Genomic DNA, 18,417 nt, shown 5'->3' with positions numbered 1-18,417 from the left:
CGTTTATCACAGGGCAGCAAGAAAGGAGTTCAGGACAGTTGGTGCTGAAAAACCCGAACTCTCCGCAGGGTTTCAGCAAAGCATTTTCAAAGGGCAGGTGAAGGTGGGGCGTCCCAGGGTATGTGATTAGCTCATGCACAGTTCTCTGATTCTTAGTTGATGGCGAAGTAACAGGGCGGTGTCACAGGGGTTTGACAATATCAGTCCTTAGGCTCCGGTAGGTCTGGCACCACGTTCTCCTTATCATTGAGTAGTTAATTTCTTCAATTTGGTGGTGGTTTTAGCATCTGTAAAACAGCTCAGGAGATATGCATCAGATACTATTATCTAGGTACTTCAGAGAGGAGCTACAGCAGAGGATGGGGGGCGGGGGTGGGGGGTGGTCTGTCCCGGGAAGGCTCCATAGGGTCCTGCTGGGTTACGCTGAATGACAGGTAGCCCCAATATGTGATGGCCTGAAATCCTCATTCATCACCTGTTGTATGAAAATTTCAATTTGGCTCAGGAAAGGCAGTTTAAAGATTTCCCAAAGAATAATGGATTAATATGTAGGATGCATAAAACTCAAATGACAAAGGTCTGCACAGCCCCAAGGTAAAATTTTGAAAGCCCAGTTTTCTCCTGTTTTCCCACAGTCCCATGTTTCGCAGTTTGCTACTCAAACTGTGGTCTGAGCTCCAGCAGCATCCCCGTTCCCAGGTATGATGGTAGCACTTCTGAACTTCCCAGGTATGATGGTAGCAAGCTTGCACTGATTCTCCATATCCATTACGCCTGCAGACTGTCCACTGATGCACAGCACAGTTCGATTCAGAGTAGCCTTGGAAGCTGAGCAAAGCAATTAATAACACCCTGTTCTCTGGGAGAAATTCTGAGGGCTGTAGGGGAGATGAGCCTGACTGTGAAACTGACAGAGTCAGAGAGGAAGTGGGTGGGGGTGAGATGTAACTGCCTGCTCCAATAGCCACTCCTATTTCAGAAAGAACAGATCTGACCACACCTTTTCTGCAGGAAAACCATTTTCTGAGGCATTTAGGATTACAGATACCAGAAATTTGGCTAAGGGCTGTACCCATCAACTCCCCCCACCCAGGTTAAAATCTGAGTCAGAAATTGTGACAATCCCTACTTGGTCCATAAACCTAACCAGGGGGAATAGCATCATCTTCACTGTTCGAGGTGTAGGGGGGCAACTGCCACCCCAAAACGCGTCTCTTTGGCATGAGGATTAATTTAGATTATTTTTTAAGAAACAAAAGACTCAGGAAGTCTTTCTACCTCACCCTAAAGAATTTAAAGGGCCTGTTCCTGGCATAGACCTATCACCAGAGATATCTTCAAACAATTAGAGCTAGATGTGGTCGGGGAAGCTCTTAAGAGATCAGAGTCCACTGTGTGTCCCACTGTCTCTGCCTGGCCCAGCAAATATGTGTTACCAAACACTTGCTTTTCCAGCTCCATGTGAATTGCCTCTCTCCCTTCTGAAGTCCCAAACCACTACTCTCAACATTCTCTTTTGTCTTGAGCTGAAGATGGTATTTAAGGTGAGGGTTTCAACTATTTTGGCGAGTGACTCAGTTTTCCTGGGTCTCTCCCATATATACACGTTATTAAACTTTTGATTTTCTCCTGTTAATCTTTCTCATGTCAAGTTAATTCTCAGACCAGTCACAAGAATCTAGAAGGGTGGAGGAAAATTTCTTCTTCCCCAACACAGGCTAGGTCTTTCTTTCAAGGATACACTGGCAGGAAGATAAGAAAAAAAGAATTGAACATGGAAAGAGCAATAAAAATATTTTGCAACATTAAAGATTGATCACATAGCAGCTATTTTTCAAATGATCATGGTACAGGTACTCTGCTTGGCACTTTACATACTCATCTAATTTAATTTTCAGACCCTCGTCATAAAACAGAAATTATTTCCATTCTGGAGGTGAGGAAACTGAAGTGTGGGAAGGATAGCTAAATCTCCCAAAGTCATGTGACTGGTGGGTGGCAATGTTAGGGGAACCACTGACCAAAACCGCCCGCGCTGGCCAGGCACCACAGTAACCACTTGCACGAGTTATCTTACAACAGGAGGTCCTCATAAGGAACGCGGAACTAACAAGCTACCACCAACTGGAAGAATTTGGGAAAGGTCAAAAGGAGAGAGGAGACGCCAGTCCATCTGTCCTACCAACCTCCCAGAATCCTTCTCGCTGGAATACATCTTGGCTGAGTGATGCGTGTGCCACCAGAAAGGACCCTGAGTCAGAGTGACTGGCCAGAGACAACCCAGAAGCTAACCCCATCACCATAAAACCCGAGACTGCCAGCCACGTGGCAGAGCAGTCCTCCTGGGTTCTCTTGCCCTCCTGCTCTCCACCCGGGTGCCCCTTCCCAATAAAGTCTCTTCCTTTTTCAATTCATTTCCGAGTGTTAGACAAGAGCCCACTCTCAGGCCCTGGAAGGGGTCCCCCTTCCTGCAACAGCAAGGCTGAGACTCAAATAAAATTGAGTCTCTGCTCCTAATCACAACCCCAAACCGTCTTCCAGGGAAATATGGATCTGTGATTCTCAATACTTTCTCACCCTTACTCCATTATAAAAACAAATCGCGGAGAGTGGGGCGGGGGGGGGGGTTTCCTGTTACAATGCAGCTTCTAATTCAGGAAATGTGGAGTGAAGGCCAAAAATCTGCATTTCTAACAAGCTCCCTGGGAACGGGGATGCTGCTGGAGCTCAGACCACAGTTTGAGTAGCAAACTGCGAAACATGGGACTGTGGGAAAACAGGAGAAAACTGGGCTTTCAAAAAATAGAGAAGAAAATGCGAACTCTCTGAAGTAGGCAATTCAAGGTGAAATGAAAGCACAAAAGGCCGGAATGAAAATAGAAGGCTCTGAGAAGGCAAGCGCGAAGTGAGAGCCGAAAACAATTGAAAAGACTCCAAGGAAACTACCAAGGCAGAAGTGTCCACCGGAGCTAACAAAGGGGTGGAATCTACATTAGAGAACAAACAAATCAAAAATGTGTAAGGCCAACTTGAACAGCACTCCAAAAATGACGAGGAAAAAGAATAGACGGATGAAAATGTAAGAGACTATAGCTATGGGGACAAAGACGCAAGCTTCTGCAAATAGGCATTGCAAAGGGGAACCAGGACAACGGGGGCAAACAGTAAACGTGAAGATCCAGGAGAAGAAAACATTACTACTTAAGATACTAAGACATAACACTAGTTCTGAATGATGAAGGGTCGGACATCTTCTGTGGCAGACGCTGTTGGTGTCCCACCCAGTCTCACCTCCACCCACTTCAGAGTCCACCTGTAGCTAAAGTGGGTGGTCCTAGACCCCCTGGCAGCTCCCTGCCTCAAGCACCCATGTCCCTCTCTGTGACCAAGGAAGCGCGTTCAGCCTGTGCACTGGGCAGCCCAGTCTCAACACCTCGGTCAAATCAATGAAGGCGGGACAGGAGTCAGTGGCTAAATGCTCCAGCTTCCGCTTCACAGGCTGGGACAGTTCTGAGGAGTCTCCTACATTGTCTTCCAATAGGCCCAGCAGGATTGAGCCCCAGTTGCCCACAGCTGTAACACACACATTAACTTGTTTCTCAGGTTTTCTCTCTTCCTTACCTCATTCCCCACTCCTTCACTCGTGCATCCTGGAGTCACCTCCCAATTGAGTGATCGGTTCCCAAGTCCTTGTCTCAGGGTATGCTTTTGGGGCAACAGGAGACATGACCCAAAGATGTCAGATGAAAATGCCTAACTATATTCAAAAGGAAAGAAATTCCATATTTAATAGTGTGTTATTTAAAGGATCAAGTGCTCCCACCTGCCCACCATTTTGAATTCAGGATGGAGGAGGCAATGATGTGGGTGACATATAAGCCTTCCCACATCCCATCCCTTATACCACTTCCCCCTCTTTGGGCTCCACCGTACAAGGTTTATAATACCCAGAATGTTCTAGAGCATGATTCCTGGTCTCCCACTCTTATCTGTAAACTCCTCATGAACTAGAACTGTGTTTTATTAGCTTTGTATCCCAAGCACCTACCACAGTACCTTGTACAGAGATGGGTCTCGATAACTTTGTTAAGTAAATGCTGGATGAATCACTGGGTCCAAATACTGCTCTGCCACTAACAAGATGCGTGACCTTGGACAACTCACTTAACCAGTCTGAATCATAGTTACATCCATCTGTAATATGAGAGAACTCAACTCTATGTTCTCTGAGGTCAAGTTACTATATGAAATCAGGTAAGCGAAATGTCTCCCTACTCTCCCATCTCTTAAGCCTGATTAATGAAGCATAAAGCTGGCTACACTAATAAAGGAGCATTCAAATCTTTTCGAACCACGTTAATCTATAACTAAGATATATCCTAAAATCCTAGCATTTAGCAACCTCTTTGGGGGCCGAAGTAAAACTGTACTGGTGATTATTACGTACTCTCAATGACCAAGGCATCGTCTAGACCTATGTTGTCCAATATGGCAACTGTCAGTCCCATATGGCTATTGGGCACTTGAAATGTGCCTGGTCCAAAATGAGATGTGAAGTAAGTATAAGATACACACTGGCTTTCAAACATTTAGTACCAAAAAAATGAAGAGAAGAATGTAAAATATCTCAACAATTATGTTATATTGATTACGTGTTAAATGATCATATTGGGCTAAATATATTATTAAAATTAATTTTACCTATTTCTTTTTACTTTTTTAAGGTAGCTATGAGAATATTTAGCATGAAGGCAGTTTAGTGACTCATTCTATGTCTACTGGGCGGTGCTGCTCTAGAAGCTATCAGAGATAGAAAGATGAGTGGCTTAGTCTCTGACCTTTAAGATGACTTTAGTATAGTGGAGAGAGAAATGGAGAGGAGGAATAGATCCAAAAGTAACCGATACAAGACAGAGCGACTGTGAGACAAAAGAATAGAGAGAGAGAGTGCTACCCGAGTGAAGGGGAGGGAATCATTCCATCGCGGGGTTTTATTTGAAGGGGGATTCTGGGCGGGGTGGGCGTGGATTTCATACACAGAAAATCACCCTGCTGTGTTTCGGCATCATTTTTCTCACAGAGATTTGGGTATTATCACAATAGGCATTTGCTAACAGTTGCAGAAGAACCAGAGAAAACCAACCGAAACCTGGACTCAAAGATATGATTGTCCTTAAAATCCTCTGAGAACAAGAAAAAATCTTGTTTTTATTTCTTGCCTGCGGTGTTAAAATCTATGCACGGATGGGATGATACAAATTCTCCAAAATAAAGCACTACGGCTCGACTTTCCCTATACTGCTGTAAAAAGACCAATTGTTGCTCACAATGCAATCTCTTGAATTGGCTAAATGGTCTTTCAAATAAACATATTGAGAGCTGGGTCTCCCGGGTGCTTATAAATTTCTCCAGTCCCTTAATGAATGTTATCAGTGTGACTTCATGACAACTGGATGGAAAATGAAAAACGTGATGTGGAGCAGAGTTGGCTGGGATGGGTTTAGTAGACATCCACTTTGTAATTCCAGATTCACAATGGTCTTACGCAATAGCAAGTGAGACCTACAGGCAGAAAACAGAATTCTACCTTTAACAATCCAATAGCTAACATGTAAAAGAATGAAATGAGAACATTCTCTAACACCATACACAAAAATAAACTCAAAATGGATTAAAGACCTACATGTAAGATGGATACTATCAAACTCCTAGAGGAAAACATAGGCAGAACACTCTTTGACATAAATCGCAGCAAGATCTTTTTGGATCCATCTCCTAGAGTAACGGAAATAAAACCAAACACAAACAAATGGGACCTAATGGGAGCAACCTAAATGCCCATCGACAGATGAACGGATAAAGAAGGTGTGGTACATATATGTAATGGAATACTACTCAGCCACAAAGAAGAATGAAAAAATGCCATTTGCAGCAACATGGATGGACCTAGAGATGATCATACTGAGTGAAGCGAGTCAGAGAAAGACAAATATATGATATTACGTATATGTAGAATCTAAAAAAAAAAAAGATACAAATGAACTTATACACAGTAGAAACAGACCCACAGACATAGAAAACAAAGTTATGATTACCAAAGAAGAAAAGGGGATGGGGGAGGGATAAATTAGGAATTTGGGATTAATATATACACGTTACTATATGTAAAATAGATAACCAACAAGGACCTACTATAGAGCACCAGGAACTATACTCAACATTTTGTAATAACCTCAAAGGAAAAGAATCTGAAAAAGAATATATGTGTGTATATATATGTGTATACATGTGTTTACATATATATATATGTATAAAACTGTATCACTTTGCTGCACACCTGAAACTAACACAACATTGTAAATCAACTGTACCCCAATAAAAAAAAATTCAAACAAAAGAACAACAATCCAATAGCTATTCCTTCTTTTCCTTCCTAACAGAATTCTGCTTTTGCTGGAAGAGGCAATATGCCCGGCTAAAAACTTCTTTCCCCAGCCTCTCTTGGAGACAGGATAACCAGATAACACAGCTGAGGCCAATGAAGTGTAGTAGGAAGTTGAGCGGGGCTTCTAAGGGAGCTCCTGCACCACGGCAGACTCAGACACGGCATCCTCCACCGTGCACGCTCTGCTCTGCCCTTCTTCATGCCTGCAATGTGGGCACGGTCATTGGGGGGCGGGGAATAGCTGATTACGGCCCCGCAAGCAGCAATCGCACACTGAGGATGGCTGAGGAAGGAGCTGGAGCCTGGAGCCGGGGAGTCATTACGGAGTCACCAGGCCTAGAATGTCCAACTCCAGACTCTTTGTTATGCGAAAAATATTAAATAACTGTTTGTTTAAGCCACTTCGGTTGTGTACCCAACCAATGATTACAGCTTCTTTGTTTGGTTGGTGATTTTCAGATGGGTTGATGTGTGTGATCTACCAACCCAACATTAATGGCAATGGCAGTGTCCATCATTACTGATTAATGGAACATGTAACCTAAAAAAATAAAACACATAAGCTGCAAGAAAGGTTATACTGGGCGTGACCTGTGGTTTTTCTGGTCCAGTGTTGTCACGGACTGTATTCACTAACACATCTTAAGAGCCTGAGGACGATGATAAACTTGTATTGAGTACTTGCTATTGACCAGGCACTGTTTTCAATGTATTATAGATATTATGCATTTAATCCCTGGATGGATTCTGTGGCAAACGTAGTTATTTTTCCCATGATACAGATGAGGGGAAGGGAGGGCATATGGAATTAAATGATGTGCCCCGAATCCCAACTACTAAGTGGTAGATGCATCAGAATTCAAATCCGTGTCAGCTGATGCTAGAGCATACCCCTCTTCCACCTATATTTGATTGCCTGCGGCTCACAAAGAGCCCGAAATGCTTCCCTCAATGATTCTTTAAATGCCTAGGGTAACCATTCTTTTTTTAAAATTGAAGTATACTTGACTTTCAATATTATATTAGTTTCAGGTATACAATGTACATTATACCTTATATAAAATTATTATAAAATATCGACTATATTCCTTGTGGACCATTCTCTCTCTCTCTCTCTCTCTCTCTTTTTTTTAAAGGGCTTCAAATGCTTGGCTTATTTATTTATTTATTTATTTTTGGCTGTGTTGGGTCTTCGTTTCTGTGCGAGGGCTTTCTCTAGTTGTGGCAAGCGGGGGCCTCTCTTCATTGCGGTGCGCGGGCCTAGCACTATCGCGGCCTCTGTTGTTGCGGAGCACAGGCTCCAGACGCGCAGGCTCAGTAGTTGTGGCTCACGGGCCTAGTTGCTCCGCGGCATGTAGGATCTTCCCAGACCAGGGCTCGAACCCGTGTCCCCTGCGTTAGCAGGCAGATTCTCAACCACTGCGCCACCAGGGAAGCCCTCTCTCTCTCTTTTTAAAAACACCTACCTAATGTTTTAATGTCTTGAACCTATTTACAATTTTATTCAATGCTACTGATACTTCTCCTGGCTTCTCATGGTATGTTTCAAAAGCATCACCATCACCACAAGCAGGGTCACCCAGGACGTATCTCCAGCTGATGGTGGGTTAGAGATAAAATAACGACACATACTCTTTGGTTTGGAACAGGCCAGCTTATATATCCACTGTCCCAGCATCTTGTCAAGTTTAGCATTTGTTCTGGATTTTTCATCTTTAATGAAGTGACACTATTTTTTAACAGCTTTATTGAGATATCTGTGTATATATTTAAAATATATAATATATAAAATTGTATATATTTAAGGTGTCCAATATGATGTTTTGATATACCTCTATCTTGTGAAAAGATCACCACATCAAGCTAATTAACATATCCATCATCTCTGCAGAGTTATCACTGTGCATGTGTGGTGAGAAGATTTAAGATCTATCCTTCTAGCAAATTTCAAGTCTACAACACAGTACTGTTAACTATCCTCACCGTTCTGTACGTTAGATCTCTACAATTTACTCACCTTGGGACTTCCCTGGTTGCGCAGTGGTTAAGAATCTGCCTGCCAAAGCACGGGACACGGATTCGAGCCCTGGTCCGGGATGATCCCAAACGCCATGGAGCAACTAAGCCCGTACGCCACAACGACTGAGCCTGCGCTCTAGAGCCCACGAGCCACAACTACTGAGCCTGTGTGCCACAACTGCTGAAGCCCATGCACCTAGAGCCCATGCTCCGCAACAAGAGAAGCCACCGCAATGAGAAGGCCGCGTACCGCAACAAACAGTAGCCCCTGCTCGCCGCAACTAGAGAAAACCCGCGCGCAACCAAAAATAAATAATAAATAATAAAAATTGGCTATTAAAAAAAAAGAATTTATTCCCCTTGCATAACTGAAACTTTGTACCCTTTGACCAATATCGCCCCATTTCTCCCTTCCCTCATGTCCTGGCAACCATCATTCTACACTCTCCCTCTGCTATGGCCTCCTGCAGTAGTGTGCGACACCCAAAGGCAGCCAATAGAATTCACCTTTTAACAAGTGATTAAGTATTAAACATGGCTACTAATAACCAATCGCTTCTTTTCCAGTCTTTTCCAGATACAGATTTCTCTCCACCACCCTTTCAAGGACAGCATGCAGAGCACCACTTGATAAAATGAAGTGCTCTCAGACTAGAGCATCTAAGGACAGGGCATCAGTTACCTGTTACTGTCTAACAAACCACCCCAAAACTTCACGACTTAAAACAACCACTGTTTTCTTTGCTCATAAGTCTACGTGCCGGCAGCTTGGCCTGGTAGCTCAAATATCACTAAATGATCTAGACAGTGCTTATCAAACATTCTGGTCTTGGGATCCCTTGAGGACCACAAAGAGCTTTCATTTAACTGGATTATAGTTATAGATATTCACCATATTAGAAAACAGAATTTTTTTTAAACATGAATACATAAGCACACACTTTCTATTAACCATCAGCAGTGATGTCATCACACATCACACAACCTCTGGAAAATTCAAATACGCACTTGTGAGTGAAGGAGAGCAAAGAAGGCACTTAGGATTATCCCCATCTTAGGATAAGATGTCTTAGGATTACTATGCAAATAGTTTTGAACTCACAGACCCCCTGAAAGGGCCTCAGGGACCACCAAGAGTCATCAGACCACACTTTGAGAACTGCTGGCTTAAGATGATCTCGTGCACATGTCTGAAAATTGGTACCAGCTGACCCCCGGGCTTCTCTCTCATTATACAGTCTCCCATCCCCCCCAGCCATGGTGATCTCAGGGCAGCAAAGAGAGTAAAAGAGGAAGCTACAAAGGGTCTTGACGTCTTGATCAGCAATCCCTCAAGAGTGCTTCCACTACCCTCTAAAGGTCAAAACAAACCACGGGGCTATCCCAGGTTCAAAGGGAAAAGAAGTAGGACCCAGGTCTCAGTGGTAGAAGCGCAAAGATATGGCCTTCTTGGCAAACAATCTCCCTCGGACAGCTAACCCCTTCTAGAACGAGGTGGTGGTAGGGCAAATAGTTGACGCTGCTGACTCAGCTGGTCACATGAGCCATCTGGTAGTACATGGTCTGTTATCGGCCTGAGAAATACACAAACGAGTCAGGTCACCACTAAGTGGTGCTGGTGGGAACACAAGACAATTTAGGATAAGACTATGCGAAATACGTGTGGAAAATAAAGGCTGGGGCTTCCCTGGTGGCGCAGTGGTTGAGAGTCCGCCTGCCGATGCAGGGGACACGGGTTCGTGCCCCGGTCTGGGAAGATCCCACATGCCGCGGAGCGGCTGGGCCCGTGAGCCATGGCCGCTGAGCCTGCGCGTCCGGAGCCTGTGCTCCGCAACGGGAGAAGCCGCAACAGTGAGAGGCCTGCGTACCGCAAAAAAAAAAAAAAAAAAAAAGAAAATTAAAGAAAGGCTGGACAACAATTCTGTCGTAGAGTATGCGGAGAGTAGTCTGAATGTTCTTTTTATGGTGCTCTTGTCATTTATCGTATGAGGTAAATCATAAACATTGATTTATTTTATTGTTTGGCAAACCTTTTTTTTTACTTTGTAGCTAACAAAAAAGGTTTAATGAAATATTAAGTACTGAATTTCCTTTCCTCAAGCAAGGTATTGACACATTTATAATTTGCACAAAATATTTGTTAACATTTACCATCTACAGTGAGGGTATCCTTATGATATCATTTTCCACCTGAAAACCAGAAGACCAAACCTACTAAGGAGGCCTCAGCATCCCTTCAAAATTTGCCATTTTAAAACCTCTGTAGCTAAAGATAATTTAACACAAGCAGCTGCCGAAGTTCTGAGGATCTAGCACTCCGCAGCAAGGCTGCTCATTTTGACCAGCTGACAACTCTTCATTTGCTCATTTTCAATTCCAAATGTTCTGGCGCACATAACATCACAGGTAATGTGTCAAGTCAATTAGCAGAAAAGAACTTCCCAATTAAATGAGGCCAGATTTTTATCAATGGTTTCCGATGTTTCAAATGGAAAGTCAGTTAATACCAATGACAATTTTTCCATCAGTTTCATGAAAACAAAGCAAAGTTCAAGTCATTCTGTTGAAAGTGAAGCAGCTGATGCTGTGAACACTAGTACACATTCAGTTATAAAGCTCAACACGGAAGGTAAAAGTACTTGTTTTTATGTGAAATATATACTTCTTATTTCGTGGAGGGCAGTGATACGGTACAAACAATGGCATTAGTTCATTAAGAAACCTATGGATAAAACGGTTCTTGGAATTGGTTTGCTGCATACATTATTCATGATCTGATGGTGCTCAAACAAGCAGGAGTATTCCACCCATCAAAATAGAAGCTGTAGCTGTCAAAATTCCAAATGTGTCTATAAATACACAAAGCAAATGAATTTCAAAATTTTTTGAAAAAGACAGTGTTAAATGCAAATAATAATGATAATAATCAGCACGGCAATACATGCTTTCTTTCTTTGCTACCCTCATCCACCCGATTTTAGAAATATTTGAGCTTCTGAGTCTTCCCACGGCATAGGATTTTTGCGAGTGTGCAAAGAGTTCTCTAACTTTTGGTTACATTTTTCCAAAATCTACTGAAAATCTTTAGTCAAGTGTTCAACAATGGAGAACCAAAATATTTGGCTTTCAACAAACTGTAGTAATTGAAATGAAGCCTGTAAACAGAAGTCATTAAAACATCCATGCAGGTTAAAACAGTTATCACCCTCATCTAAGCAGAAATTGCTTTCATGTATTTCCAAAGTAATTGTCTAATAGAGTTTAAATGATATCTAGTGTTAAATGACAATTTGTTCACACACACACACACAAAAACATATCCATGCAGATGCAAGAGAGAAAGCAAACAATATAAATGATGAGAACTCAGATCACGTACATGATTTAACTTTGAGAGTCTATTACTGTGTTTTGGGATATGTTGTTGAGGAAGAGCCTTTAGATGGCGCTCCTCTCATTAACTGGGTTAATCCATAGATTCTTCACTAAATGAATTCAAATTGGTAAAGCTTACAATTTTGCAGCATCTAAATGTGGTGACATACAAAAGAATTAAAAAGAGACAATTTTTTGGATAAGTTTTGTCTGTAAAATATTTCTTGAACATACCTGGAAGCAAAATGATAGTACCTGTAAAAAATTAGTTGGGCTTAAATGCTTACACATTTCAATATCCACAAACATAGAGATGAGAGGATCCCCCTTTAGCAGAATTTGTTCAGAATCTATAAAGAGGGTAAATTCTCAACTAAAAATATTGTGGTCTAAAGAGAAAGAGTTGATTGATCTGTCAACAACTTCAAATTATCAACCACAAAAATGCAACTTTAAAGAAAATTACAACCAGTTTTATGAAAAAATGATTAAAAACAATAAAACCATATTAAAACACATTCTTTAGGACTTTCCTGGTGGCGCAATGGTTAAGAATCCGCCTGCCACTGCAGGGGACATGGGTTCGAGCCCTGGTCCGGGAAGATCTCACATGCCTCAGAGCAACTAAGCCTGTGCGCCACCACTACTGAGCCTGCGCTCTAGAGCCCATGAGCCACAACTGCTGAAGCCCACGCGCCTAGATCCCACGCTCAGCAACGAGAAGCCCCCGCAAAGAGAAGCCCGTGCACCGCAACAAAGAGTAGCCCCTGCTCACCACAACTAGAGAAAGCCCACGCGCAGCAATAAAGACCCAGCGCAGCCATTAAATAAATAAATAAATTTACCAAAAAAATACATTCTTTAGATAAACATCAGTGACACAGTTTCAATGCAGAAAGACAGCTAAGAAACTAGTAAAAATGTATAAATTACAAACATTAACTCATTATGTTATATACCTGAAAGTAATATAATGTTATATATTAGTTATACCTCAACTTTTTAATGTATAAATATATACAATAATTGCTCTGCTTCTGTTATTCTTTAATGTCAAAGTTATCAATGTAAAAATGTTTTCATTTTGCTGTAATGTATACACATATATATTACTTTTATTTTGAAAGATTTTATTTCTAATAAAACTATTTTTAGATCCATCAGTATAACAAAACCAAATCATTTGTCAATAAATAAATATTTATTTTGATGGTCAATAAATAAATATTTATTTTAGACCTTCCCCCTTTCACTTTGAAAGCATCCTGGTTTGGACTAACTTATATGGTGACCCTAGTTATAATCGTATGGTTTACGTTTCCGCAGGGCTATCTAATATTGGGTTAAATTGTATTAGGATAAGAGAAGCTTTGATGCTATCATAAGAGGGGCTGAAGAGATACTCAATTTTCACTCAGCATAAAAGATCTTTTTTTTTTTTTCTCTGTCTTTTTCGCCTGATAGCTTCAGGGAGCAGGATTTGATGGTATATCATCCTGTTGGTTATATTTCTCATTCCTTCCTACTATATTCCATCTTCATGATGCTCAAGGAGGGGTTCTTACTACAGAGTCCCCAAGGGCTCTTCTTGTGAAGGTTAGGATATTTGCCCTAGGCCAGCACAGTGCCCCTTTCCTGAGTGGTCACACCCTGCATGACCCACTCAACCTTATTTGGATCAAGTTCTGAACCAGAAAAGCCACTGGAGAAAGCCAACTGTTATTCCCTTACAGCCCTTCTCTTCTTTCTTTCTCTTTCCTCTCCTCACCCCCACCACTTTTAATAAGTTACCACAGTAAGTAAAAAAGCAATAAAACCCTTCTGTCATTGAATTATAAATAGGAAAGTGTCCTTCTTCATTAATGAATGGTTTTTTGAACTGAAATGTTTTACATTCAGTTTGGTTATTATTTTCGTTGGTCCTTATTGAGGCCCCACTTCAGTTATTTCCCAGCATGTGGGCAGCTGCTGCATAATATTTTGAAAATGGATTGGCTCAGATCACTACAATGGGAGAGGTCAAGTGTGCCTACATACTTCTGTCGTTTCTATTTTTACAACTGTAATGATCATCACAATTCCCGCTTCTGTTGTTTGTCCATGTTTCTGTTGCTTCTGTTCTAGAGTGTTTTCATTCTCTACCCTGTACGTGAGTTAGGGTGATGCTGGTTGCCCAGAAATCTCAGTGGTCTAAACAATCAAAACTGATTGCTCTCACAAATCAAGCCCAGTCAGCTGGAGGCTGGGGATGTGGGTTGGGTCTCTGTTCCACAGAGTCTTCCAGAGACCCAGGCTGACTAAGACTTTGCAACTTTCAAGGAACTTGTAAAGAGTCAAACCTGAAACTGAACCACATAGCTTCCGCCTACATTCCATGGACCAGCGCTCAGTCACTCCTAAAAGTACCCAACCGCAAGCGAAGCTGGGAAATGAAGTCCAGCTGTGGGCCTAGGAGGAAAGAAAACAAGTGTGGCGAAGAGCCCACTAGCGTTTGCCACAAACCAATGAGACATAGTCACTGTAGTTATTAGAACCTCCAAACAGGCTGAAGGAAAGCTTTCTGAAGAAAAAACCTTAAAGTATAAGCTCACTGCCAAATGCACGTTATGACTGCTTGTTAAATGATGAAAATTGCCTTTAATTACCAGGGGAACTGGTAATTCATTTTAAAAAGTAGCAACATAACTTGTTTAGGGACTAAAAAAGTTCATCTCTGAAGAGAATGTGTGATACAAATCGACTCCCCTTTGTCTTACTATTGATACTTCTGAGTATTTGACTGTCCCATATGCCCTGACTGCCCATTTGAAAACAACTGGCAAAGCTACAGCCCTATGCCTCAGCCCTGCTGAACCTCTGGAACAAATTTTACACACAATTACACAGTGTTGAAATCTGGCGCTCTTTGGAATCGCTTGTCTACAACATCATAGCAGAATGGAATTCTCTAACGTAAATCTGAAACTGCTTATCACCGCTACTGCAATAATTTTGCAAAATCGATTTGTATTTTGCAAGTTTGTTGCAATCACTGCAATCCTTCACCGTCTTTGACAGAATTTCCATTCTCATTTTACAAGTGAGGGAGCAAATGACGCTCAAAGTTCTCGTTTTGCAGTCCTGAACTGGGCCCCCTCTCCTGTATCTTTATCTGCAGATAGATGATAAGTAGATAGATAGATAGATAGATAATCTGCATCTGTAGTTTCATCATCCTTCTTGTTAATGTATTTGTGAACATGTTTCATCTACAAGTGATTAAAAAAAAAATTGACCACATCTGCTTTCATGAATCTCTGCCCTAATTAATGACAATCACATTGGTAGAGCTTACTTCCGAAATTGTCTTCATAAAAGCATTTACATGATGGCAAAGGAAAATGGTATGATCCAAACTAGATTATTGTTTAAGCCAAAAAAATATTCATTTTACCTGTGTTAGCTCATTTGTTCCTTCATTTTTATTTCATTGCTCCATTCATTCCTTCATTCACAATCATTCACAAATATGATTCCATCATTTTAGTCAACTGAAAAACAGCTACATCTGTGGGGTTCTTTTCAGAGGACACATTCTGAGCAACATGAACAGGGTTCAAGTTCCACAGACACAAAACTACAAGCAGAGAACTCTTGTTACTAAGTTGTATTCATGACATATTTGTACGTGCTGCACAGATATCCAGTTCACACATTCATTTATTTTTTCCAGCTGTACTGAGGTATAATTTTAAAAAATTGTAACATATTTACAGTGTACAATGTCATGATTTGATATACACATATATTGTGAAATGATTAACATGATCAAGTTAATTAACACATCTGTTATCTTCTATGGTTACTTTTTTCCCCTTTTTTGAGAATGCTAAGATCTACTCTTTTAGCAGAGTTCAAGCATACGATACAGAATTAGTTAATATAGTCACCATGCTGTACATTATAGCCTCAGAATTTATTCATCTTATGATTTAAAGTTTGTACCCCCTTTGACCAGTATCTCCCAACCCACAGCCTCTGGCAACCACAGTTGAACTCTCCGTTATTCTGTGAGTTTTTATTTATTTATTTTTAGATTCCACATATAAGTGATAGCACACAGTGTTTGTCTTTCTGTCTGGTTTGTTTCACTTAGTATATTGCCCTCCAGTTTCATCACTGTTGTTGCAAGTGGCAGATTTTCCTTCTTTTTCATGGATGAGTAATAATATTCCATTGTATATATACATCACATTTTCTTTATCTACTTAGCCATCAGTGGATACTTAGGTTGGTTCCATAGCTTGGCTACTGTAAATAATGCTGCAGTGAACACGGGGGCACAGATATCTCTTCAAGATAGTGGTTTCCTTTCCTTTTTATTTATACCCATAAGTGGGATCACTGGACCGTGTGCTGGCTCTATTTTTCTCAGGAGTCTCCTTACTGTTTTCCACAGTGACTGCACCAGTTTACATTCTCACCACCAAAGCACAAGGGTTCCCTTTTCTCTACATACTCGCCAGCACTTGTTACTTCCTGTCGTTTTGATAGGGGACATCCTTATTTATTCATTTATGCATCTGTTCTTCACTTACCTATTGAGCAGGTACCAGTGCTGGGCTCTGTCTTAGATGCTGAGGGTCCCAAGATGGATCCCAAGACAGACAAAGTCTATCCCTCATGGAACTTCCATTCCTGTAGAGAAGACACTCAATAAGCAGATATATGGATGGATAGATGATATATATATAATATTTATAGAATTATCATATACATATTCATCGTTAACAACCGTAGATAACAATGATATATATTATATCATGGGTAAAGCCAATCTGTGACTTTTCCTGTCTCGATAACAGCCCTATATAAACACCCACATTCTACCTCTGCTCTTTTAGCATTCAGCACTTCGGGAACATTCTGGCGATTGGTGAACAAAAGGGCTACAGCATAATAAAAGGTAACAAAGTTCATGAATGACTGGGATACACATACAAGGGTTGCGTTTTGCCATTTTTAAATTATATTATTTTAGAAAAGAAGACTCCAGGGCCCCAAGTTGTTGCTGGTTGAGTTGTTTCTCTTCTTCCCGAACACAAATATATAGAATTCTAAAGGCACTGAGAGATCATCTTCGCTCACCATATTATGTTACAAATGAGGCGAGTTAGGTTCAGAAACATGAAGCAATTTGCCCGAGATTACAGAAGTAGTCAGGGGAAGAGCTGGACTGGATTTCTGTTCTAGTTTTACATCCCTGGGAGAGCACAATAATAACAATCTATTTTATAATACTAATGAGAAGGCAGACTCAGCTATATAAAGTGCGAATTTGAGGTTGTAAACTAGAAAATTGAAAAGTCTATTGAAAGTCGTTTTCTTTTCTTTCTCTCCCTGCCTCTCTTAGGGAATGAGACAGATTTTCTTCACAAAGTTGAATGACTTTCTGACATGGTTGGGAAACTGAATCGGAGCCGTAAATTGAGAAAACAACACACTGGAGAAAAAGAAATTAAATTCAGGATTGTCCCCCTAAACACAAGCCAACTGGAAGGCACTTTTTCAGAAAAATATACCAGGAGTCCTGAAACGCTCACACCCTTTGACTCAGAAATGCACTTTTAGGAATTGGTCCTAAGGAGATAATCAGCGATCCAACTAAAGATTTATATTCAAGGATACTCATCACTGTGTTGTTCATGATGGCAATATATACATATTTTTAATACACATTTATATATTTATATAACAGACTAAACATCCAACAAACAAAGCCGTGAGTTAAGTAAAGTATGGTATGGATTTTTCTCTGATTATTCATGATGTGAGAGAAAACGCTCACAATGTAAAGTTACATCAGAGATTCTCAACTGGGGATGACCTGCCTACGGAGGGACACTTGGCAATGTCTGGAGTCGTTGCTGGGCACCACAACTGGGGGGAGGGGCACTACTGGCAGCTAGTGGGTAGAGGCCAGGGAAGCTGCTGAACATCCTATAATACACAGGCAACCCTCTCCGCCTACAGCAAAGGATTTTCCTGTCAATAGGGCCACAGTTGAGAAACTCTGTGTCCGATGGATAAAACACGCACCATGTTGATTTATCTCAAGCTTTAAGAGGATAAAACAAAGACATCACTGGGTGATAAAATTATGGATGAGGTTTATTTTCTTTACACTTTACTCTCCTAAATATTCTACCATGAACATGTATTATTCATAGAGTCAATTAAAAAATTGCAAATAATCCTTCAAAAGCTCTCTGCAGTCTCTCACATCAAATCAAACTCCTCACCTCCACCCTCAGGATCATGCGTAACTTGGCCCTGCCTGACCTCTAGGAACCTTCTTCCCCGCTTTTCATCAAGAACTCTCCACTTTAGACAGATTTCTCCTGCACCGCCAACCTACCCTTCTCATGTGCTCATCTCCTCGATCGTCTGTGCCACGGGGTAACTGCCCACCTCACGGGATTGTTGCGAGGATCAAATGAGCTAAAATGTGCAGAAGGATTTTATAATTGTCGAGTCCACAAAGGGTAGTTTGCACTGTCACCATGCCCACCTTCTCTCCAGCTCAACTAAACCCATCC

This window comes from Globicephala melas, chromosome X (genome assembly GCF_963455315.2).
Source record: "Globicephala melas chromosome X, mGloMel1.2, whole genome shotgun sequence".
In the NCBI taxonomy this organism is placed as follows: domain Eukaryota; kingdom Metazoa; phylum Chordata; class Mammalia; order Artiodactyla; family Delphinidae; genus Globicephala; species Globicephala melas.
Note: the sequence above shows the minus strand (reverse complement) of the source record.